We start from the raw sequence: 24,269 nt of genomic DNA, 5'->3' as shown, positions 1-24,269 counted from the left end.
TCGGAAGAGCAGAGCCGGCGCGGGCCGGCGGCGGCGGGCTGCAGTGGCGGAAGCGAGGAGCTGGTGCGCCGAAGAGGAAGCCCGACGCAGCTCGGCGCAGGCCCCTGACAACCGCGCCTTGGCAACCGGGACGCCCAAGAGAAATCTTAAAGCTGCAGAACATCCTTTTCTCGCCGCTAGCTCCCGGAGCCCAGGGGAAAGGGGTCGTGCCCAAAAGCGGGGGAGGGGAGGTGGGAGGGAGTCAGGCTCTGTGCCTCCTGGGACTTGCGGGTCCGACTGATACCCTCACTTGTTTATTTGTCAAGTGTAGATCGAGCCTACAATCCTACGTGGCCAAGTGCGGGTTAGACAATGGGGAGAAGGAGCGGTGATTAAAAAATGAACAAGGTCCTGCCAAGAGGAGTTCACAGTCTAGCGCGCAAGGCAGACCAGACGGCTGAGGTGAGCAAAGCCCTGTGTTACCCAGGATAAAGGGGCTTCGGCTGGAGTGCTGAGGGGCTGTTACAAAATATCCCCGCAGCACCTCCCTTGCTCCAGGTGAGTTAGACGCTTCTTTCCTGGACTGTGTTATTATCCCAACAGCCCTGTGAGATGGGTATTATAATTATCATCGTTATCGATTCCATTTTAAAGATGAAGAATTAGAAACCCAGAGAGGTGAAGGTACTTAGCCAAAATCTCGTTTTATGGTTTGGACAGTCTTGGACAATCTGATTCTGGCCAGCTTTCATTACAACATGATGTCTGGAAGGTCAGCCCTCAGTGAGGACTTCCCAACACAATAGTGTCAGAAGCGAGGAGAAAGGGTAGCTAAAAGAAGAGATGGCTAATTTTCCCTTCTGCTGCCCACTACCCTGACCCTGTCTGCCCTGTCCTGTGGGTCTCTATATGGACAGAGGGGTAAAAGAGGAGACCCCAGAGATCCCTCTGGTTCTGTGATATATCTTTTGCCTGAAGTCCAGGCACTGTGCCACCCTCCGGGCAGCAGTAGTTGGCATGGAGCTGCAAACTGGGGGAGATTCCAGGCTCCTTAAACAAGGGGTCAGAGGTGGTAGGGGAGGTTTAGGGGTGGTGGTAAGAGGTCTTTGGCAAAAGAAAGTGAGTCGATACCAGTAGGAAGGCTGGGCCTCATCTTTCCTTCCCTTGTCCACTTCTCTTTCTGTTTCTGCACATACACTCAGGTCAGAAATTTGAGCCAGAGCCCAGGGTAGGCTTGAAGGCTTTTGGTGAGGCAAAAATCATGCTGGCTTTGGAGTCAAGCCCATCTGGTTTCAAATCCTAGCTCTGTCACTTACCAGCTATGTGAGCTTGAACAGGTGACTCCATCTCCCTGAGCCTCATTCAGTTTCCTCATCTGTAAAGTGGAGGCATTATTATCTACCTTTCAGGGTTATTGGGAGACTTAAATGCAGTGAGAAAAATATAAAATATATGTATGGTGTCTGGCACATGGTAGATGCTTATCAAGTGGTAGATGCTTAACAAATTTAAAAGTGCCTTTGCTTATTTTGGTAGTCTAATAATGGCCCCAAAGGTATGTCTACATCCTAATCCCCAGAACCTGTGAATGTTCCCTTATCTTAGAAAAGGGTTTTTGCAGATGTGATTAAGCTAAGAATCTTGGGATGAGAGATTGCTTTGCCTGGATCATCTGGCTGGGCTCTAAATGCCACCACAAATGTCCTTGTAAGAGAGATGCAGAGGAACATTATACACACACAGAAGAGTAGCAGGAGGAGTGAAGACAGAGGTAGAAATTGGGGTGATGCAACTGCAAGCAAAGGAATGCCAGCAGCCCCTAGAAGTTGAAAGAACAGTTTCTCCCTTTGAGCCTCCAGAGAGCACACAGAGTCCTGACAACCTCTTGATTTTGATGAAGTGAAATTGACGTTGAACTACCTTCCTCCAGAAATGTGAGATTTGTTGTTTTAAGAAACCAAGGTTGTGGTAATTTATTACAGCAGCCTTGGGAAATTGGAGATTTTGTCTCTTTATTATTGTTATTATTGATTTGAGAGAGAGGGAAGAAGCAAGGGAAGGAGGGGGGGGGAGAGAAAGAGAGAAAGAGGGAAAGGGAGGGAGATTTGTTGTTCCACTTATTTATGCATTCATTGGTTGACTCTTGTATGTGCCCTGACTGGGGATCTAACCCTCAACCTTGGTGTATCAGGATGATGTTCTAACCAACGGAACTACCAGGCCAGGGTGGAGATTCCATCTTGAACAAAACCTAGTACCTGCTCTTTAGGAATTCACAGTCTAGTGGGAAATAATACAAGGAAACAATACATAGGGATGTCCAAAAGGTGGAAGGATAAGGTAGGTAAGGCTGTTGGAGTTAGAGAAGGAGTTAGCCAGGTAAGGGACTAAAGTGGGAAGGATATTCCTAGCAGAGGAAACAGTGGGGTAAAGGCATTGAGTAGGGGAGCACACTGCCTTCAGGAAAATGTTCACATGTTCGGAATGGCAGGTGCATGGGGATGTGGGGGGGTACCATGGCAGAACTGCCGAGGTGGACAGCAGGGGCAAGAGAGCTAAGTAGTTTCCACCCCAGAATGGCATTAATTCCCCTGGCTGGGCCCCTGACCAGAGAACCCCAGACTGTCAGTACTGGATAGAAGCCTTGGAGTCCATCCAGTCCATCTCACACATAGGGAAACTGAGGCCTATAGAAACTGAGTCCATCCAGGGAATAAGCTACAACCCGATGGCTGCACCATGGCGTCTATGTTGAGCCTGAGTATCCCATGTCTGAGGATCTCAGAGATACTGCTTGGTGGACCCTCTGTAGCCACTTCCAAAAAGCACAGACCCTGTGGTCTCTAAACAAAGAGGGGGTTATTTGCATATTATTTACATGTTGCTAATTAGATGAGAGGCAGATTCACTCAGCCCCTTTACTTCTTGTCTCCACCACCACCTGCCATCTTATCTCACTGCCATTGAGTTCTTCCTCATCCATCTCTTGACCTCAGGAACTTCTCCCATAATTCTAGCCCCTGTCTCACTCCTCAAGGCCCCTTACCTAGTCCCAGCCCAACCCTAGTGTATTAACTTTTTGGTCCTGCCTGGGAGAAGTACCTGTGTGGAGGATCTTGGAACAGGTTACAGTGGAAAGGAAGATGGTGGGCTTTCTAGCTTGAGGTTTACTCTGGAAATGGGGAGCAGGGAGCTCTAACTCCCTGCAGCCCAGGGCCATCTGAATGGGGCGATGGAGTGGAGGAGGAAGGTGTTCCTTGGGGATCTGGTGGGCAGCTGCCAGCTGCATGCCCCAGGCCTGCCCCAAGCCTCTTGGCTGGCAGCCACACCAACCCATAAAGGAGCTGGCTCCTTCTTTGAGGGAGGAGGAATCCTGGGGAAGGTCAGGGAGCATTCTTTGGCAGCTTACATTGGTGAGGTTGAGGTTGCCATGCAAGTTATTGTGGACTGTCCGATGGAGACAGCACATCCAGATTCTTAGGGCTGTCATCGACCCAGCCCAGAAAATTGTGAGGCACTGTGCTAAACTAAGCACATTGTCTCCTTGAGGGTAGGCACTCAATATATGTTTTCTTCTTCTTTTTTTAATCCTTACCAGAGGATATTTTCTTCCATTGATTTTTAGAGAGAGAGGAAGGGAAGAAGGAGGGGAGGAGAGGGAAGAAGGGAGGCAGAGAGAGAGAGAGAGAGAGACAGACATCGATTGCTTGCCTCCTGCATGTGCCCCGACAGGGCCAGGGATCAAAACTGCAACCGAGGTACGTGCCCTTGACAAGGAATCAAACCTTTGACCCCTCGGTCCACATGATGACGCTCTAACCACTGAGCAACCGGCCAGGGCACAATATATGTTTTTCTTATAATGAGGGGCCATCTGTTTCCTGGAGACAGGTAAAGAGGAAAGGGGGTAACAGACAGGTACAGCTTCTGCCTCTCTCACCTCCCATTAGCCAATTCTTCCCTCTGAAAGCAAGGCTACCTCTCCCAGATGAGAGGTCGGAGCCTGTCATCTGATGGCCATCTGAGAAGGCACCATACTGTAGCCACAACAATGCACAAAATGAGTTTAAGTGCCCCAGAGTTGCTGTGGGGCTCTGTCACCACCATGGCTGACTCAAGGTAGCTGCCAGGAGCTGGGAATGTTAGTGCATTAGGATTTATGGGAAAACCTGGAGCACAGCTCAGGCTAGCAACTTATAGAAACCAGCTTGCTCTGGTTAGGACAGGGGCCTGGATATGGGAAGAAAGACTGCCCTGCATATATGAATAATTTCTCTCCATACATAGGTGATGTGTGGGCTGTGTACATATGTGCTACAGGGCGCCTCAGCAAACATCCTGACCTGCATGCACAGCTGTGTGCACATATCCCAGTCCACACAACTGCATGTTGCACATGAGTGTCTTCTTGGAATTCCACCTTCCCTCTTCTCTGCTCTGGGCCTTCTCTTCTTGTTTCCTGGTAAAATGGGAAGTGGGGTAGGCATGTCAGTTTCACCATCCCCAGCTCTACTCCCTTGGGGGGAGAGTCCCTGCCTCCATTTTCCCATGATAGCAGGCAGTGGATCCCTCCTTGGTCCTGAGTCGGGGAATCTCAGCCCATTACTGGCCCAGATGACTCCATCTGGTACCAACTCCTTCTTGCCCTAGTGTGCCCCATGCCACTCCCTCATCTAATGTCCAAGTCAAGGGGAGCAGAGGGGAGAAAGTAGGGTGATTCTATGGGAGTGGGAGTAGGAAGGGTGGATCAGATACTGTTCAATTTTGCCTGGGTCCCTCAGGAGCACTGCTGCTCATTTAAAATTCCGATTTAAAGCTGAGCGGCTCTTTAAATTTCCACATTAGCATGCCGCCCTGATGCCAGGCCAAGATGTTGGGATGGATTTGGCAGGAACGCCTCTAACAGCAGCAAGCAGCAGCATTTGCCAGCAATAAAACAACGCATGAATAAAAGAAGGCTGGCTTGGCAGCAGCAGCAGCAGCAGCACAGGTAGCTGGGTGAGCCCAGGAGGGGCCCACATATTTGGGGGCTCAGAGGCATGAAGGCCTGTGCAGGGGCATGTATGAGTGTAGGCCTCTGTGGCTGTCTTGGCCCTCACCCTCAATCTGTGCCTGCAGTGGAATCTGGGGTGAGGGCCTGGGCAGGATGGAGGTTTCTCTCCTGTGCCTGTCTCATCTCCTTCCGCAGAATTATCATCTTTGAGGAGACAGATGTTGTCTTTGATGAGGACACAAGGACTTGGCCCACAGCCTGAGTTGACCTACTTCATTAGGGGCCCAGAGAACAGGTAGGGTCAGAGAGAGCAACACTGTCTGGAGTGGATTCCAGATCTATGACCCCAATACCTGAGTGCTGAGAGGCACTGTCAGGATAAGGGGACTGTATGAGAGGCAGCTGTGAGAACTAGATATTGGTGCTCAGCTGGGTGGAAGAGATGCTCTGGGTTGGGCATTGGCTAAAATAGGGAGTGGCCAGGGAGAGCAAGGGGCTGGCCTCACTTTAATTTTGAGGTCAGATGGCAAGGGCAGCAGAAAGGTGCAGATGAAGATCTGGGCTGAAGGCTGGCCACTTCCCAGACAAATCCACTCCCTGCTTCTGAGGGTCTAGAGCAGGGGTGGGCAAACTTTTTGACTCAAGGGCCACAGTGGGTTCTTAAACTGGACCGGAGGGCCGGAACAAAAGCATGGATGGAGTGTTTGTGTGAACTAATATAAATTCAAAGTAAACATCATTACATAAAAGGGTATGGTCTTTTTTTTTTTTAGTTTTATTCATTTCAAACGGGCCGGATCCGGCCCGCGGGCCGTAGTTTGCCCACGGCTGGTCTAGAGAGTGTAGTCCCAAAGGACTTGAAGCTGCTGGGTCCTGTGTTCCTCTGCTCCAGTCACCTGGCGGAGGCTTGTCACCAGCGCTGTCAATGAACAAGCAACTTGTCCAGCTTTACCATTTATCTATCCCTCCCACTTGTTCAAACCAACCCCTTCCCTGAAGTCCAGGGAAAGAGGACAGAAGCAAACAGAGGTGTGGCAGAGGGGGTCTCTGCAATCTCAGCTAAGGTAGAAAAGAAGGACACCCTTCTCCAATAGAACTCCTCCTTTCCAGCTCATGAGGGATTTCAGGCCCCAATATGGGGAGAAGTTGTTGGGATTTTGAATTCTCTCAATCCCTGGAGAAGCTGGAGAACAGGCGGGCAGAGCCAGATATTAGGAGGGCAGAGGCCCCATACCATACCCTGGAACTGGGACTAGTCCTGTTCTGATGGCTTTTTACCAGGAGAATGAGATGACCTTCCAGGCACCCTGTTCCCTGGTGCACACGTTGGGGGTGAGTTAGTTCTGGAGTGAGGGAATGGCTAAGAAGTTGAGTTTAGGACAGAGAGATAGCATTTTGTCATTTATTCATTCATTCAACAAATATTTACCAAACAGCTGCTTTATGCCAGGCACTGTGCTGGGCAATGGGAGCACACCGGTGAACACAGACAGACGTGGTCATTGTCCTCGTGGAACTTTTCATCTGGTGGGGGAAATAGGATCATTATTCAAATGGCTACACAAATAAGTGTGAAATAACTGTGCTAAGTGCTCTGAAAGGATACGTAGTACCATCAAAGTATATAGTTGGGGGACTTGGCTGAGTCTAAGGAGTTAAGGATGAGCTTGCAAAGGAGACAGAGAAAGAGCAGCCAGAGTGGTAGGAGAATTGGCAGTGACATCATAGAATCAGCGGAGGAGGTGGTCAACTCTGCCGAGAGATGCTGAGAGCTCATGAGACACCTATTCGTCCAGACTCCTCACCTGCTAGTTGTGACTACAGGTATGGAAAGGCTCTGGCATCATGCCTGGCTCACAGTTGGTGCTCTGTAATGTTAGTTCTCTTTCTCCCCCTCCCCAAGCTAAGCCTCCTTTCAGGGACCCCAGATTTCTGGAACAAAGGAGCTGCTGAGGTTCAGCCTTCTCTGTCAACTCAGGCCCCAAACCCCAGCCATCAGTCCTCAGTGGGGGACCCTGGGCCTTTCCCTTCCTCTCCACATTAGTCCCTTCGCATGGAGCCCTACCATTCCCAAACCTAATTCCTCCTTTGCACTGGTCTTCCACAAAGAGAGGCTGGGGTGTAGGGTTGGAAAGATTTCATTCTGGTTTGCTTCTGGGGCTGAGTCTGAGAAGTAAGAGAGTTGGAATCCTCAGGAGCTCCCAAAGTTGCCCGGGGTGAATCTGAGTGTCTTAGGTAGGGAGAGGGGGAGTAGTGGGGAGATGGGGAGGCAGGCTGCCCACCCAAGGCGGCATAGAGCCCAGAGCCTTTTCCATCCCAGACACCCCATCTGTCTCCCACAGAAGGCTGGGTTGGAGGAAGTGCTGAGAAGGGGGGAATGAAGGGTGAAACTGTACAGTCTGTGAGCTAGCATGAATGCAGTGAAGGTGCCGACCCAGAAGGATGGAAGGTTCAGGGTGGGGTATCGGCAGGGCTACTGAAGACTAGTGATCAGAGTTTGGGACTGGAGGCGGGGAAGATGATGGTGACACTGTGTGCTACTCTCCCTAGACAGCTTTGTGTTTGATTTTGATATATAGCTCCCCATCCTACCAACCAGAGGGCAAAGAATCATACCCCGCTGGCCAAAAAACTAATGGCATTCCTAAGCCTAGGGCTAGGCTGGATTCATGATGCCTTCCTCTTCCCAGCAGTCAAACCTTTTCAGACCTTAAAATAATATTTTAGTTAAATTTGACAGTTTTCAGAGTGTTTCCTCTTACATATTACTTTAAACTTATCCCACTAAAGTCCACTATTGTAATTTATTATTATTATTGTTGTTGTTAATCCTCACCTGAGGATATTTTTTCCATTGATTTAAAAAATATATATATTTTTATTGATCTCAGAGAGAGAAAGGGAAAAGGAGAGAGATAAAAACATTGATGAGAAACATCACATCAATCAGCTGCACGCCCCCTACTGGGGATCTAGCTGGCAACCCAGGCATGTGCCCTGACTGGGAATCAAACCAGCAACCTCCTGGTGCCTGGGACAATGCTCAACCAAATGAGCCACACCAGCTGGGCTCCACTGATTTTTAGAGAGAGTGAAAGGGAGGGAGGGAGGGGGGAGGGAGAGAGAGAGAGAAACATCAATGTGAGAGAGTCATGTTGACTGGGGATCAAACCTGCAACTGAGGTGCATGCCCTTGACCAGGAATCGAACCCAAGGCCCTCTGTCCACGGGCCAATATTCTAATGACTGAGCATACTGGCCAGGGCTATTATTATTATTGATCTGCCGATGAATCAACAAAGGAGAGAGTAAGTGAATAACCAGGATCACAGGAGAATAAGAAGAGGGGGCTCAGACCCAGTTTCCTGACTGACTGGAAGACTTTGAGAGATACCCAGGCCTTGTTGGACATACACTGACACAGCCCCCTTCCTGGATACCAACATACAAACATTAGGAAACTAGACATTCCCAGAGGGACAGGCCTCCCACATACAGAAATATGAGCGGGCTCTAGACTGGAAGTTTAGGAAGGAGGGGCAGGACAGGGTATGGGGAGTGGAAAATGCCAACTAGGAAGCAGCTGATAGTGTCCACTCCAGGTCCTGAACAGACCCTTTGGAATCCCGGTGGACATCCTCTCCCCACACCCCAAGTTCTAAATACTTCCCCCCCTCTCCAACCTACACTTAAAAAAAAAAAAAAAGATTCCACAGCTTCCCTATCTACTCCTGTCTTTTCTCCCACTCTTCCCTGTTTGGAAGTTCTTCCTCAGGTATAACTTCAGGATGCAGCTTACTCCCTCTAAAACAGGTGCCAAGGGAACCCAAGACAGGGCTTTGGTTATTAAATATAAATAGACAGGGAAGGGAAACTGAATATAGAGACATATTATATCTCTCAGTCCCTGCAAGTTATTAGGAAGAAGGCACTAGTGGTTGCTAAGCAACAGGTCTCCATAGAGGACAAGGCACTGAGGAAAAGCCTCCTTTGACTGAATTTTGGGGTGAGAGGGTAGGGAAGGTGGTAGTCAAAGGGCTGTGGTCTGGCAGGCAGGCTGCTGGGAATGGTTGGTCTGTCCTCCAAGATTCCCCAGGCCTTAGCAAACTCCGCCTTTACAGCCTTCAGGATTGGTGGAAGGAGGAAGGCCTCAGGCAGCCCTCCCTTCCTGTCAGGAGGAGGGAACCTGGTTTCCATAGCAACCCAGAAACAATCCTGGCCTTGTTTGCTTATAACTTCTTTGTAGCCCTCTCATGGAGCACTATCATGGACCCCTTTCACTGACCTTCAACTTCTGATTTGAGGTGGAGGGCAATAGAAAGGTTAGAGCAGGGGGTGCCATCAGGCTGGTCTTACTTTGCCCTAATGTTACCTATTAAGACTAAAGGGGCAGTGACTTTTCAGAGAAAAGGGCTTCCAGGTGTCCTCTGGCCTCTCAACTTCCCAGGGGCTGCAAAAAGCAGGGCCAAATGGTGGCATAGGATGCAAATTCTGGTCCTGGCTTGCTTTCTAAAGGGCTAGTACAGACTGGGGTTGGAGGTCAGGAGAGAATGAGGGGGTAGAATCGTTTGTGACCCTTGGCCACCCAGACCCCCATCCTCCTTGACCTGAAGTCCATTGTTGTCAAGACCGGAGAATGGAGATATAGAACATTAACGTATGTCAAGTATAAGTGAGTGGCACCGAGGGGCATAATCTGTTTTTCTAATATGACCACAAGCAGAGTGTTAGAAGAATTAGGCCGACAGCTGCTGGTCTCCCCACCACCACCACCACCCCGCCCTTTCTACACCCCCCTCCTCGCTCTCCCTCTCCCTTCCTCCTCGGCATTTGCACACACCAATGGCAGCGGAGCCCTGCTCGAGATTTCTCTTAATCTTCCTCCGCCATCCTGCGCTCTTTCCGCAGGCGGTGCTGCGAAGCCGGCAGAGCCCCGCGTCACACCTTACTGCTCTCTGAGATTGCTCCACAGAGAGCTCAAGGAGATGGCAATTCGGTGCTGATGCCGGCTGGCAGCAGTTGCAAGAAGGGAAGGAGGAGAGAGAGGGAGGAGGGGAGGGGAGAAAAAGTTGGCACAGATACCAAGTTTTTCCCTAGAGAGATTGGGGGGCGGGGGGCGCAAGAGAAGAAAATGACACAGGGGAAAGGAAACAAGGAAAAAGAGGCAGAGAGAGTGAGAGAGAGAGAGAATATGAATGAATTTGTTTTCTTAAATCCACATATGGACATCACTACCCCACCTCACTCATGACCCTCTAAAGATCATACCACCAAGCAGTCGGGGTTCCCACACACACACACACACACACACACACACACTCACAGCCAACCTGGAAATCAAAGCGGCCCAAGCATGTTGTGTGTATTTGTGCAAGTGTATGTGTGTGTGTGTATACGCCTGTATGTTGTCTCTGTTTTGGATCGCAGTAGAATGCAGTATGTAAATGAGATGGTTATTACCGCAATGTTCATCAAGCTGAGCCGAGAAGACATTAATAGCCTGATGAATATGCATGTGAATTTGTTAATTAAGTTAATTATTCTGCTGAAAATGCATTCGTCTTCCAAGGACATTTTCCCAATGATTTTTACATGCTCTAGCCATTAGTCATGCTATATTTTATCAGGGAAATGAGTTTGCTTAAGTTGTAAAGAGAGGGAGAGAAGAGAAGAGAAATAGAGGGAGGAAAAGGAAGAGAAAAAAATGAAAGAGGAAGAAGGAAAATGTGTTGAAGTTGGGAGTGGGAAGGCATCTGAGGCCAGCCTGAAGTTTGAGGCCCAGCTGGGCTTTTGAAGCCTGCCCTCAATTTTTATGGGTACCTTACTCTACAATTTTTTGCCCTTATTTTGATGACAAACTTTTTTTTTCCAGTGCCAAATTTCCAACACATTAATTAATTGTTGTAGCCAATTAACTGTAGTTGTGCAAATGAGTTTAGCACTAATTACCATGCAGTGCCTGTAATCACATAAAAAACTTGCTGAGAGAGAGAGGAGAAAGGAGGAATGGGAAGGGAGTGGTGACAGGAGAGAAGGGGACCTGGAGTAGAGAGGCAGCCAAAGAAAGAGAGTAAGCAGGGGTCCTGAGATTTCCTGGTTAGGAGCCATCTTGGCTGCAAGGGAAGAGAGCTGTCTCCCAGCCACGTCAGGACCTCTGACAGTCAGGAAACCTCAGTGGGGATAAGAGCTGGTAAGAGTGGTCTCCCTTGTGTCTAAGAACTTCCAACCAACAGGCAGATGCAGAATGGATATCTCTGGTTGTTTCAATGCAGTATAGTCCCCATAAATCCTGAAGGCCTCCGTGTTTTCCTCCCATGGCTGGAATTATTGGTAAGGATGGCGGGCGCCACTGTGAGAACATGTGCCATTTTTGATGGGCCAAGGGAGATGGAGAAGAGTACTATGTGCAGTCGGCCTGGTTCTGGAGCCATAAGCAGATAGGGAAAATTATTATGGTTCCACAATCACTGGACTAGGCCAAGGGAGCAATAGTAACATCAACTACAAAAGAGCCAGTTCCAGCAAGAAGTGGGAGGAGGCAGCCTTTGGCCAGATACAGCTCCTAAGAGAGAAGCCAAACCTTCTCTCCTACAAGTTGGCATCTCTCCCATCCATCATGACTGGGCCAACTCAGGTTTCTACCTGTCAGCTTCAACCAGTGACCAGAGGCTCAGGGACAGACTAAATGATTTCTACAACTCCTGACTTAGTTGGAGGGGAAGAGCAGTGGTGAAGTCAGGACTAAACACTGGACTGGCATTTTAGCTCCCACTCTGTTTGCCCCCTGTACCTTGTTCCAGACACTGAGACTGCCCAAGATGTAGTACATGTGGAAATGAACTGTAGTTCCCCTCACCGCAACCAAATAAAAAGGTGCTACATCTCCCTTACTCCTCCAGAATAGAGAGCTCACTTGTTGTCATAGGCCTCATTTTCCTTAGACCTGGCAAGAGACACATACAACTTCATATTTCCAAGGAGTATCTTGCCTCCTCATTCTCTGATAGTCAACGAAAGGGTGGATCCTCCCTTTCCCATTCCAGGTCTTGGGTCTGTGGGCAGATGGCCTGTGGGCTCCGTCCACTTCAGCCTTGTTCTTCCCTGGCAAAGGGAAAACAATTTCAAGGACACATGCCTCATTGTCCCTGCTCAATGACACTACTGTTCTTCTAACCTATGAACTAAAGTTAGCTGTGATGACCTGATTTGACCCAAGATGCTCCAGTGTTCTTCGTGCCTCCAACTTCTCTCTTCCAACACACCCTTTTCCCAGCAACCTTAGTCAAGGTCTGAGAAAGACTAATGTAACGAAAGAGCCCTATTATCTTGGGTTCCAAGATATCTTCTTTGCCATTTAATAGAATGTGATAGTGGGAAAATCATTTACTATGAGCCTCATTTTTCCTAGTCTATGAAATGGAAATAATAGTGCCATGCCTGGCCGAAACCGGTTTGGCTCAGTGGATAGAGCGTCGGCCTGCGGACTGAAAGGTCCCGGGTTCGATTCCGGTCAAGGGCATGTACCTTGGTAGCGGGCACATCCCCAGTAGGAGATGTGCAGGAGGCAGCTGATCGATGTTTCTCTCTCGTCAATGTTTCTAACTCTCTATCTCTCTCCCTTCCTCTCTGTAAAAAAATCAATAAAATATATTAAAAAAAAAAAAAAAAGTGCCATGCCTGAAAGATTAAGAAGCTTAATAATTGTGAAGATAAAACACTCAGCACACCAAGAGAGGGAGAGAGGGAAGGAGGGAGGGAGGGGGAGGGAGAGAGAGAGAGAGAGAGAGAGAGAGAGACATCGATGTGAGAGAGAAACAGTGATCAGTTGCCTTCCTTACATACCCCAATCAGAATCGAATCAGACACCCAGGTGTGTGTCTTGACCAAGAATTGAACTGGCAACCTTTTGGTGCACAGGCTGATGCCCCAATTGAGCCACTCCTGCTGGGCTAAAGTATTCTTTAACAGGTGAATGGTTAAACTGTGGTACATCCACATCATGAAATAAAAAGGGAACCAAGCTATTGATACATATAAAAACATAGATGGAATCATGCTGAGTGAAAAAAGTGAATCCTAAAAAATTGCATAGTATATAACTCCATTTTTGAAGTGACACAATTTTAGAAGTGGAGGATAAGATTAGTGTTTCCTAGGGATTGAGGAGGGGTAAGGTGGGCATGATTATAAAAGGGCAACATGAGGAATACTTGTGGTATTGAAACTGTTCAGTATCGTGACTGTAGTGATAGATATTCAAATTTTTTAAAATATATTTTATTGATTTTTTACAGAGAGGAAGGGAGAGGGATAGAGAGTTAGAAACATCGATGAGAGAGAAACATCGATCAACTGCCTCCTGAACACCTCCTACTGGGGATGTGCCCGCAACCAAGGCACATGCCCTTGACCGGAATCGAACCTGGGACCTTTCAGTCCGCAGGCCGACGCTTTATCCACTGAGCCAAACCAGTTAGGGTAGATATTCAAAATTATACAGGTAATAAAATTGCATAGCACACACACAAACAAGTAAAACTGGGAAAATCTAAAGATTGGTGGATTGTATCAATGTCAATATTTTGGTTGTGATATACTGTAGTCTTGCAAAGTGTTACTATTGGGTGAAAGTAGGAAAAATGTATAAGGGATCTCTTAAAAATGTATTGTTTCTTACAACTGCATGTGAATCTACAATTACCTCAATTTAAAAAAAAGCTATGATAGATTATTAATGTCTCTGCTGGGTATAGCAGGAAGAGGAGGCTGCCTTTGTGTTTCCATTGCAGGATTCCAAAGAGAAAGATTAAAAAATATTATTCTCATTAGGGTACATCAAGAAAATGATCATAACCTTGGGGGAATATTTGTATCTGTTGACCCAATAATTCCATTTCTTGGAATTTACTATAAAAAAAATGCAAGAAGTTTTATGTGTTAGGATGTTTGTTGTGGTATTATTTAAAACAGTAAAAATATCTAAAGTATTAAAAATAGGAGATGAGCCTTATAAATTATGGCATATCAAGGTAATGAACTATTCTATAGACTTGAAACATCGTTTAAAAATATACACCCAGCACAATGTAGGCACTCAATAAATGGTAGTTCACTTTACTGCAATGTTCTGGGTATCAAAAGAGCTCATGTGGGTAAATGTACTCACACTATAAGGTGCCTGGCAAACACTAGGTGTTGCCAGCTACCCTGATGGCTGTCTCTCCCAGTCTACTCGAGTCAAAGATGTGCTTCCAGGCAGAACACTGTCTAAGGTGCTCCTGGCTTGAGAGGAATGGGAATGGGGGAACTCACTTATTGGGGAATCTGAATCAAGGGATTGGGACTTTCCTTTCCAGAAGACTGCCAACCCTGGTTCCACACCATGAAGAAAACTATGGACATTCTCCCCAGAATATGCATATACACATATTGGACTATAATCATGGAGTATTTGAAGCAACGTTAGTCCTGCTAACTCGATAAAAGTAATAGACACTATTGCATCAACCCTTGTTGAATGAGCAGCTACTGAGTATCAGGCACTGTCCTAGGTGCTTTACACACATTATTTCACTATATTCTCTCCACAACCTTAAGAGGTTGTGCATCTGCATTTCAGACAAGGAAAGTAGGGCTCAAAGAGGTTAAGTGACTCACCAAGGTGGCACAGCTGATAAATGGCAGCACTAGCACTGAAACCCAAGGCTGTCTGCTTAACACATACTACATTTATTTTATTTTTTGAAATATATTTTTATTGATTTCAGAGAGGAAGGGAGAGGGAGAAGGAGAGAGAGATGGAAACATCAATGATGAGAGAGAACCACCGATCAGCTGCCTCCTGCACGCCCCCAACTGGGCATCGAGCCTACAACCCAGGCATGTGACCCTGACCAGAATCGAACCCGGAGCCCTCAGTCCACAGGCCAACGCTCTATCCACAGAGCCAAACCAGCCAGGGCAATACATACTACATTTAGGAGGACTGAAAAGGGGTATATTGTGTGAAGGTTGCACTGAGACTCACATCTGGAGGAGCCCCAGAAAAGTAACTCTGTTCTTCCAATGCCCGTTGGGTAGTAGACAAAGACTTAAATCCATCCAGGCAGAAGCAAAATCTCTGAAGAGAAGTAGGCCCATTCTGAAGTCTTACATCCCATAAGTTTTTCCAGGTATCTAACCTCAAACCTTTCTGCTAAAATCTGATCCTTTTCCCTCTCGTTTGCAGTGGAGATGGTGAATACCTGACATGGTGCCCCTCCATGAAAGGTCCTAGGTCAGGAGGGGATAGAGGAGCTTCTCCTTCCCCAGTTCTGTTGAGGCCATGACTAACACACTTCAGTCCCTTTGGTCTCTTGGGTCTGCCCCAAAGTATCAAACCAAAGATAAGCAAGATAAAATGGGCCAGGAAGAAAAGCAGAAAGAAATAGCCTAACCAGACCAAGGAGACCAGCTTGGAGGATGACCTGGGAGTCCCTCAGGATCTTAGTGCCAGGAACAGGTGAAGTTAAGGTGGGCAGTTTTACCCACCAGGCTCAGCAGCCAGCTTTGCGTTTGACATCTACCTAGCTGTGGAGGTCTGGCCAGCATTCCTCATGCCAGAGCCTCTTGTCTATCTTGACATGACATCTCTATAGAAAGGAGGGGGCTGGGTTCTGCCACTCAGTATTTATTCCTCCTATTTCAGTACTACCTCGCTGAACTTGCTCAGAGCTAGGCAGTCCAACTGGGGGCCTTAGAGATGCCAGAGAAGAGAATAATCATGTGAGAAGGATGTTGGGATCCCAAGGCTAGGTCTAAAGCTCTTTCTCTCAACATGAGAGCCAGGAAGGCAACTGAAGCCTGAATTTGGATGCAGACTGGGGAAGGGAAGTCTTACCCTCCCTCTCTCCATCCTTCCCTCCTCCATACACTATACTATCCTTCTGGGGCCAAGCATACCCACTGTTCACTTTGGTTTCCCTCACCACCTATCCTATGGATAGGAGAGGGTTAAAGGCATGGTATGGGCAAGCTATAAATTTCCCATCGGTGTGGGGAGAATAGGATGGTTGGCAGGGAGGGGGCTGGGCTTGGGGGGAGGGGGAGCTGGGAAAAAGCCAGGAGGTTGTCTCTAGGTAACAATAAACACTGCAAGCAAGGAGCAGCTGTTACACTTACTCTCTCTGCATCACAATGCTGAAATAACACTAATAAACCAGTGTGCCCAATGCACAGGCATACACGCATTTAGGGCCAGGCTCCACGGGCTGCCCTCTGCTTTGGGTCAGGGCCCTTGGTACCAGTGGACACACCAGTCTTGGCCTGGCTATCCTTGTGGGGAGGATGAGTGTTTATGGGTCAGTTTCAGAGTGGCCGTCTCAGAGTCAGGGGAGTAGCAGAGCCTGGGGACTCTGGGTTCAGATCCTGGTGGAAAGAGTTCAAATAGGATAATTCTTGAGTGGATGTTGGGAGGAGAGAAGGAGAGCAAGAGGGAGAAAAGTATAGGGAACAGGCAACTACTTACCAAGTCCTTAGACTGGAGGGGATGAAATGGCCAGGAGTGGAGCTGAATGAAGGGAGGTGGGTGATAAGGAGGGCTAAGGAGAGGTTTGAGAAAGAGGAGAAGCATATGGTATTGAGGAGTGATTCTTTTTTTTTTTTAATATATTTTATTGATTTTTTACAGAGAGGAAGGGAGAGGGATAGAGAGCCAGAAACATCGATGAGAGAGAAACATCAATCAGCTGCCTCCTGCACATCTCCCACTGGGGATGTGTCCACAACCCAGGTACATGCCCTTGACCGGAATCGAACCTGGGACCCTTCAGTCCTCAGGCCGATGCTCTACCCACCGAGCCAAACCGGTTTCGGCTGAGGAGTGATTCTTATATTTCTCTCACTCACTCTCTCACTCCTTCTTACTAGTACATCTCACCACACCGGCTGCAGCCCCTCACAGCACCACTATTATACCAGAGCCAGGTGAGCTTTATTATGGGTGTTCCAGTAGGGACCTGAGCTCCTGATGCTGTCAGGGAGAGCTGGGGAGCCGAGCTAGTCCCATGTTCCTACATAAAGGGCAGTTGGTCTCTTCCTTTCTCCAATCAAATCCATCTCTGGAGCTTCAGGAGCATCCCAGCAGAGAGCCCCTCTCCCCAGTTAGCGAGCAGGGTCACCAGCAAAGAAAGCAATAGAAATAGGCAGATGAGTACTTGGACTCTGTCAGAGAAGTCCCCTCCTCTAGCCCATCCTTCTCTGAGTTTAGAGGGGGGGATAATAATTATTATGTATTTGGATCCTTGCTTACCTTTGCTGAAACAAGGAGGCCTCTGGCACTGTGCTCAAAGGCATGGCTGGTTCTCTTGGTCCATCTTCTGGCCCCTTCCTGCTGTTGTGATCTCAAATATATCACCCTATAATTCCCCTGATTCAGAAAGGATGGCGAAGATGCACACTGCCAAGCTGGCCTGTAAGAGAGAGAGAGAGAATCAGCACCTTTGAGGATCATGGTGCCTATTTCCAGGGAAGAGAGTACAGAGACTAAGTGGTCTTACAGTAATGATTTTAAAAAACATAAATTCTTAAGTCATGCGGTGTCAGCTGGGTACCAAGAGCTCTGAGCAGGCAAGTGAGGGCTGGAAGCAGCAGCTTTGTCTGCCTGGGAAGCCCCCTTTCTGGATGATGCCCAGGAGCCCTGAGCTGCCCAGCACATGCGGATGCCCAGTACCTTCTGTGCAGCCAATGGTTACAAAAGAGCAAGAATAATTGGCCCCTCCTATCCTTGCCTCACTGAAGCCTCTCACTGGGATGCTCAGCTTCTCCTGTTCTCTTTCCTATTTCCCTCTCTTCCTTCAGAGCTAGGGCCTCTCCGAGCCCCCACAATCCAGATAAGAGACCTTTATTTATCCACAGAGCTCACAGTAGGGGAGAAACGGGCAAAAGAGAGCTCTAACAGGCCCGGGTCCCCCTCTTTCCCCCTGCTGTTTTCATGAGCCTCCCCTCCCTCCCATGAGTCACCAAAACCTTGAGCTCAGCTGAGCCGCCAGCAGCCTTCTCCCTCCCTGTATTCCAGCCAAGCAGATAGGCCCCCAAAGGGTCCCAGAGCCCACCATCTTCCTGCTGCAGGGCCAGAGCCCCCTCCTTTATCACTAGGAACCTGCAACACGCGTACACGTTGAGGTGAGTGAGCAAAGGAGTGCAAGAGACCTCAGCATGTGCTCTGTGCTGAAGCAGAGAGCCAGCTGCCTGGACGGAGAGCAGGACTGCCAGCCAGGAGATCTGGCCCACTTGGCCATACAGTCTTGAGGGCATGTGAGAGGGGGTGCAGGAAAGAATGGGGTAAGGAGGTTGTTTCAGAAGCAGGTAGCTCCTCTTGGATCCCTCTCTAGTCAGTCTCTTCTGGTGCTGATGGACATCATAGCACTGTCACCTGTGAGATGCCTTCCTTCCCCTCCTCCATGGCTTTGGGAGCTAAAGGGGAATCTGCTGATGGACACCATGGGACTTTCACCTCTGAGAAGCCATCCTCTCTCTCCTTCACTGCATGCTCTTCCTCACTGCTCTGTTTCAGAGGAGAAACAGAGGCTCTGTAAACGGGAGCCACCCTAATAAATCCCCTGAAAAATATTCAATATGAACAGCCTGCCCTACGTTCAGCAGTCAGCTTCACAGGAGGGACTACAGGCCTCTTAGTTCCCAAATTTTCCCTATCTTCTCCCCGTTTTCAGGCTTCTTCCTGATCTCCCCAAGAAAATCTTCCTTTTCAACTCCCTGGCACAGTTCTCTTACTCTACCCCTACCCCGTGCAGGCCCTCAGAAGCAGTGGAGGAGCTGTAAGGATTCTTTCCAGACTGTTTAGGGGGATTTGAGGGAGCCCTTCTTAACTTGCGGCAATAGAGAAGGCAGAGAATCAAACAGCCAAGAAGGTGATCCTGAGGGTCTAAGGATAGGGCAGGGTGAGGCTGGGGACACTTAGAAAGGAATATCTTGCTCTTGCCCAGGGCCTTTGAGGATATAAAATGGGGACTAAGATAGAGGAAAAGATAATTCTGGGAGTGGGGAAGGTGTTGGGGGTTGTGACCAAGTTTCTACCCACACTGCTTTCCAAGCTCTCTGCCCATTCTTGCCCTAACCCCAACTTAGTCTCATGAAGCACAGAACAAAGAATGTTAAATGTTTTGAGGCAGGAAGAAGACACCGAGAAAAGCCACCTTTGGTAACCTGAGGGAAGTCCCCTTTCACCTTCCTGCTCTCGCTTCTCAACCCCAGTGTCTGGATGGTGAAGGAAGCAGGAGGTGGGGAAGGGACAGCAGGAAAGGTGCCCTTTTCTCCAGGGTGGACCAGCACCACACAGAGCCAGACGGGCCTGGCTGAGAGCTCTGGGGCCATGGCACCACATGAATACAGGGCAGGGGCATTTCTGACTCAGCCTTCAGAGCCGGTAGTTTCATTTCCATCTCTGTTCTCAGCTTAGACATGGACAACAGGTATAAGACCACTCCTCAGTACTTTTTTGGGGGGGGGGGGGGGCTTAATTTTCTCTAGCAGCTTATATTGCAGCAGGGAAACTTGTGATAAAAATCTCAAAAAAAGCTCAATATTTAGTCATCATTGAGGGATTTATTTCTAGGTCAAGAAACTGAGGTAGCTGGTGCATTTCCTTCTCTGTGGACCTTATAAAATATGGTAAAATCCCATGGAAGTGGGGGTGGAGTGGGATCTGTCTGCCTGGAAGCAAGGGGATACATAAAATAATCTTTGGAATAGGCTGTTTAAGGGAAATGTCCCCGAGTAGTGCACCTGCCTTACTCCCCTGAGTTGCTTCCAAGACTCAGGGGCCAGAGACAAGAGACTCCAAGCAGTAGAGAGTAATATCCTGCCGACACTCTTCCCTTGACTTTCCCCCCGACACCCTACCTATGTACCTTTCCCTGTGCTCCCAGGAACTCTCCAAATCCAGGAACACAAAACAACACCAGGACAGGATTCAACTATTTCCCATCTCTGGCTCTCTGTTTCCACAACTATAAAATGAAGAGTTCAGCAAGATGAGCTCCAAGTTCTCTTCCTTGCAACAGTAAGGTTCTATGATTCATACCCCAAAGGCACAGTCCTCATTTGCATGCTGTTTTGCATGTAATTTCCATGGCACTTATTTCATGTCTAAACGTACAGAAATATCTCTGAACCCTGCCCTTATCTTCTCTCTCACCACAGTTTCTGGTTCTATGTCCCTAGCTCTTGTCCTCTCTCTTCAAAGCTCTGTCCCCACCTTCCTTTCACTTCACATTGTAACACTCACTGGGACAAGCCCAACTGGACAAAATCCTGGGAGCAAGAAAACAGCCTTACCTAATATTCTGGCTGCAATTTTGGGCCCCAGGCCTGAGTCAACCGGTACAGCTCCATCCTTTTTGAAGCTCCTGGCAGTTGGGGGTAAATCCTGGCACCTCTCCTCAGTGCCTCCCCTCTTCCTCCACCTCACTATTCTCCATGCCAGAACGCAAAGTGGCCAGTGATTGATGGGCCTGGGTTCCCGGTAACCGCACCCAGTGGCCCAATCCTCCTCCCTTACCCGATCCCTCCCCTGTCCCTATTCAGAGATCAGATTGTCTCATGTTGGTCCCTGAGGTCCCATTAATTAAAAATACATCCAATTAAATGGCAGGTGAAAACGTGCTATTGGAGCTCTCCACCCCCCTTGCCCCAGCTTGGCCCCCCCGCCCCCCTTAAGGCTCAGCTGTGCTTTGAGCTGAGAAAAAAAAAAAGGAAAGAGAGAGAGGAAGAACGAGGGAGAGAGAAGAGGAAGACATAGGGGTGGGGGTATGGCAGTGGGGGGGTTACTATTTGAACCTCTGCCAGGGTAGCATGTGCCAGCCTGGGAGGGTGGCACTGTGCCCTGGTGTCTAATTTCTGGAGGTGTGAGTAGGTTCAGTCAGCTGGGTACCCACTTCCATTTCCCTTAAAGGGGCAGAGGAAGTCAAAGGGCATGGCTTGCAGAAACCGGTTTGGCTCAGTGGATAGAGCGTCGGCCTGTGGACTGAAGGGTCCCGGGTTCGATTCCGGTCAAGGGCATGTACCTGGGTTGCGGGCACATCCCCAGTAGGAGATGTGCAGGAGGCAGCTGATCGATGTTTCTCTCTCATCGATGTTTCTGACTCTCTATCTCTCTCCCTTCCTCTCTGTAAAAAATCAATAAAATATATTTTAAAAAAAAAAAGGGCATGGCTAGCTGTGCTGCCCTCCTTCTGGGCTTCGTGGGTGAAGGGCAGAAGTGTAAATGGTAGAGGGCCCTTAGGTGGTGGTGGTGGGGGGTGGTGTTCAGGGGTTGGGAGAGTCTGAGGCCTCCATTCTTGGCATATCACTGCTCTTCCTGACATTGCAAAGAAAATAAAGAAGAGGCGGCTGGGACCCAGGTGGCAGGGCATGGCAATGTTCCCAAGCCAGGCTGTGCCTACCCCTGCCCACAGGAAAACTGAGAAAAGAATGGAGGGAGGGAGGGAGGGAGGAGCCATAATTTGGGTGGGAGCAAATGGGTCAGATGGGATAAAATATACAAGGATGAACAACGGTGTTGGCACTACATCCCCAGCACCTTATAGGTAAGAGTGTCTGAAAAGACTTGTTCTGTTTGCCCTTTCTCTAGGCAAAAAGAAACAGCAGTATTGTGAAGGCACCTTGACCTGGCTACCTGGCAGGCTGTGAGTAGAGTATCTCCCTTGATGAGCATTGATAACTCTCATTCTCTTCCACACTTACTATGTCCCCAGCATTTTGTCAGCATGTCCCCCTTCTCCACTCCTGGTAAAGTCCTCTGGCCCCAGGCAATGCCAAGCTACCGGGCACCAAGAGCTGTTGGGAGAGGAGCTAGGAAAGAAGGGATGACTAAGGGTGGCACTCAGAACCCAGGCAGGAATGGGGGTGGTTTGCCGACTCAGGGCCCCCGCCTGGCCTCCTTGGCAGCCTCAGTACCTCCTCACTTCACTTTAACGCTAATTGGAGATTTTAATCTGCGCTGCTGCTCTGCTCGGGGTGCTGGGGGGAGCGCCAGCTGTGCAGTAATTCCAGCAGCACCGACTGTTTAATCAAGCTGTCCTCCTGGGGAGGGGCCCTCGGGCAGGGGGTAGGAGGGAGGAGCAGAACCTCTGTCATCTCCCTTAGCCTGTTCAGCCTGGAAGGGCTCATGGAGACTGAGGAGCAATTGTGTGGTGTCTCATCCCCATAAGGGCTCCATGGCCACTTGAATTCCCTAGCAGAGCCATTACATGGTGTGAGGTCAGTATGAGGCTCATGGGCCAAAGCAGCCTCCCTCCCCATCCTGCTTTCTGACACCTTTTTTGGCCCAGAGCCCTGGGGTGTCCTGGGGTATCCTCCACCCATTCAGGCTGCAAATAACTATCAGACCATCTTGAGCTCTGCAGGTTTGTGCTGGGGGCACAGAAGGCTGAACTTTCCCACACTCTGTCTTCTAGGTCCTCTCTCCAACACTCTCTCACTAACAAAGCTACTTCTCTTAAAACAACTGTAAGATTTTTTTTTTCTCTGAAAAGCACAGGTAGCCCCATGCTCTGGGCTAAAAAGTGACTGTCTCAGAAGCAGGGAGACAGTGGAGTGGACAGCTGGAGGATGCTACACCCTGAGGGAGAGAAGCACCTATGCAAGTTGTTCAGTGCCTATAGCTAGGGGGGGCTTCCCAAGTTCAGCTGGGAACATACTGAGAATCAGGTCACCAGGGCAAAGTGTTCAAGGTCTCAGGCCATTTTTAAGGAAGAACAAGTGGTACTTAGAATTTTTTGGCTTCTTAGGTTCTATTCTCAGGCCCTCTTGGGGTCGTTCTGACCTCTATCTTGGGGAAAGGGTACCCCCAGTTGCCCAAATCCTATCTGCTAAGGGGCAGGAGATTTAATTGGTCAGCAGCACCCTCGTGTGGCAGACACCAAGACTGCAGCTGCCCAAGTGGCCCAAACAGCTTTGGGGCATCAGCCAGGAAGACAGATAGGTGGACAGTGTTATAAATGTTAGTGCTCTCTGTGCCATCAAGGTATCCCACGCATATTTACTGCTTGACCACTTCCGGGGAGCATTTCCTGCTTTCTAACACCTGCCTTATTCCTCCACCCACCCCATCCTAACTCCAACTCAAGGGGAGGGAGCCCCTTACCCAGAGCTGCCTGTGTTGTCTGGATTGCAAGTGTGAAAGAGGCACTGCTGAGAGAGGAGGCCTAAGGTCAAAAGGGTAAGCTGACGTTACCTCCAATGGCAGGAGAGGCTCTGGCACCTGTCAACTCTCTACAGGCGCCAGACAAGAGCTGTCACCTGAGCTCAAGACAGAGTATCACCTAGTGGTGGGTTCTGCCCTACAGCAATCCATTCTCCACTCCCTGGGGAGGGGTGGGGATGAATAGGGACAGACTCTTCAGAGTCTGAGATCCTTGCCCTCTGGAATGGACACCAGATAAAACACCTTTCCTCAAAAGACCCAGATACTCTCTAAGAATGCCAGGCCACTGGGCAGAATACACATCTGGGGCTTCAGACTTCTAACCCCAAGAGAAAAGCTGCCTGTCAGTAGACCTTTCCCTTCCAGTGTCAAATACTATGTTTACTGGTCACTTCTTCCCATACCCACTAAATGGGAAAAATGGTTCTGAACTACAGAAAGGGGATGGAGACTTAACAGGAAGTTCTCACTAAAGATTAGGGCAAGAAGTCACCAAGGCAGAGAGAACTGAGTCACTAAGGGCTTCCTCTCGTTGAAGATATTTAACAATAGAGAGACATACTCCCAGAGAGATACATGACCCTGTTTGGGGTTGGTGGGCAGGGAGAGGAGCACACCTACCTGGCAGCAGGAAGGTGGAGGTGAGTACTGGAGGCTGGTGACCTGCCCAGTTCTGGGCCTTGAGGATGGAGAGAAGCAGCCTGTAGGCCTCTCCTTCTAGTGTCTAGCACAGTGTTTGGATAGGTGATCTCCCATCTAACCTGGAAGGAGGTGGAGAAGCTGATGAGATGCAGTAAGAATGGACAGCACTGCCCTATCCTGACTTAGAATAAAGGGAGAGAACATAGCTTATCGGGAAAGAGAAGGCAGAGCTATGTGTACATGAGGTGGTGGGTGAGAGGAGCAGGTGTTACAGAGGAGAGGCTGAGAGTAACCGACATCAGCATCCCACCATAGAGGAATATCCATTAGCACAGCTGGCCAAGAGGAAAGAATGGGAATGAAATGACTGCTGATGCTAATAAAGGGGGTTACCTACTCTAGCCAGGAGGGAGAAATTGTTAATCAGAAGGTAGGATACCATAATAGGGTCAA

The 24,269-nt window shown here is 48.9% G+C and overlaps 1 protein-coding gene across 7 annotated transcripts in view; it reads right to left on the bottom strand.

The window, feature by feature from the left end:
- Positions 1-223: 223 nt before the first annotated feature.
- CDK12 (cyclin dependent kinase 12) overlaps positions 224-24,269 on the bottom strand; it is an 83,237-nt gene continuing 59,191 nt past the window's right edge. For 5 of the 7 annotated variants that reach the window (XM_070394327.1, XM_070394333.1, XM_070394331.1 and 2 more), the window contains 4 exons: positions 23,796-23,935; positions 17,262-17,421; positions 6,402-6,496; positions 224-4,438 (listed from right to left, as the gene is read on the bottom strand). The gene's annotated coding sequence lies outside the window, so the exon portion shown is untranslated. The remainder of the gene's footprint in view (positions 4,439-6,401; positions 6,497-17,261; positions 17,422-23,795; positions 23,936-24,269) is intronic. The other 2 variants (XM_070394328.1, XM_070394329.1) reach the window with 2 other exon arrangements.

Source organism: Myotis yumanensis, unplaced genomic scaffold (genome assembly GCF_028538775.1).
Source record: "Myotis yumanensis isolate MYYU_CA2020_CCGP unplaced genomic scaffold, mMyoYum1.0.hap1 SCAF_16, whole genome shotgun sequence".
In the NCBI taxonomy this organism is placed as follows: domain Eukaryota; kingdom Metazoa; phylum Chordata; class Mammalia; order Chiroptera; family Vespertilionidae; genus Myotis; species Myotis yumanensis.
This window is presented reverse-complemented; position numbering and strand designations above follow the sequence as displayed.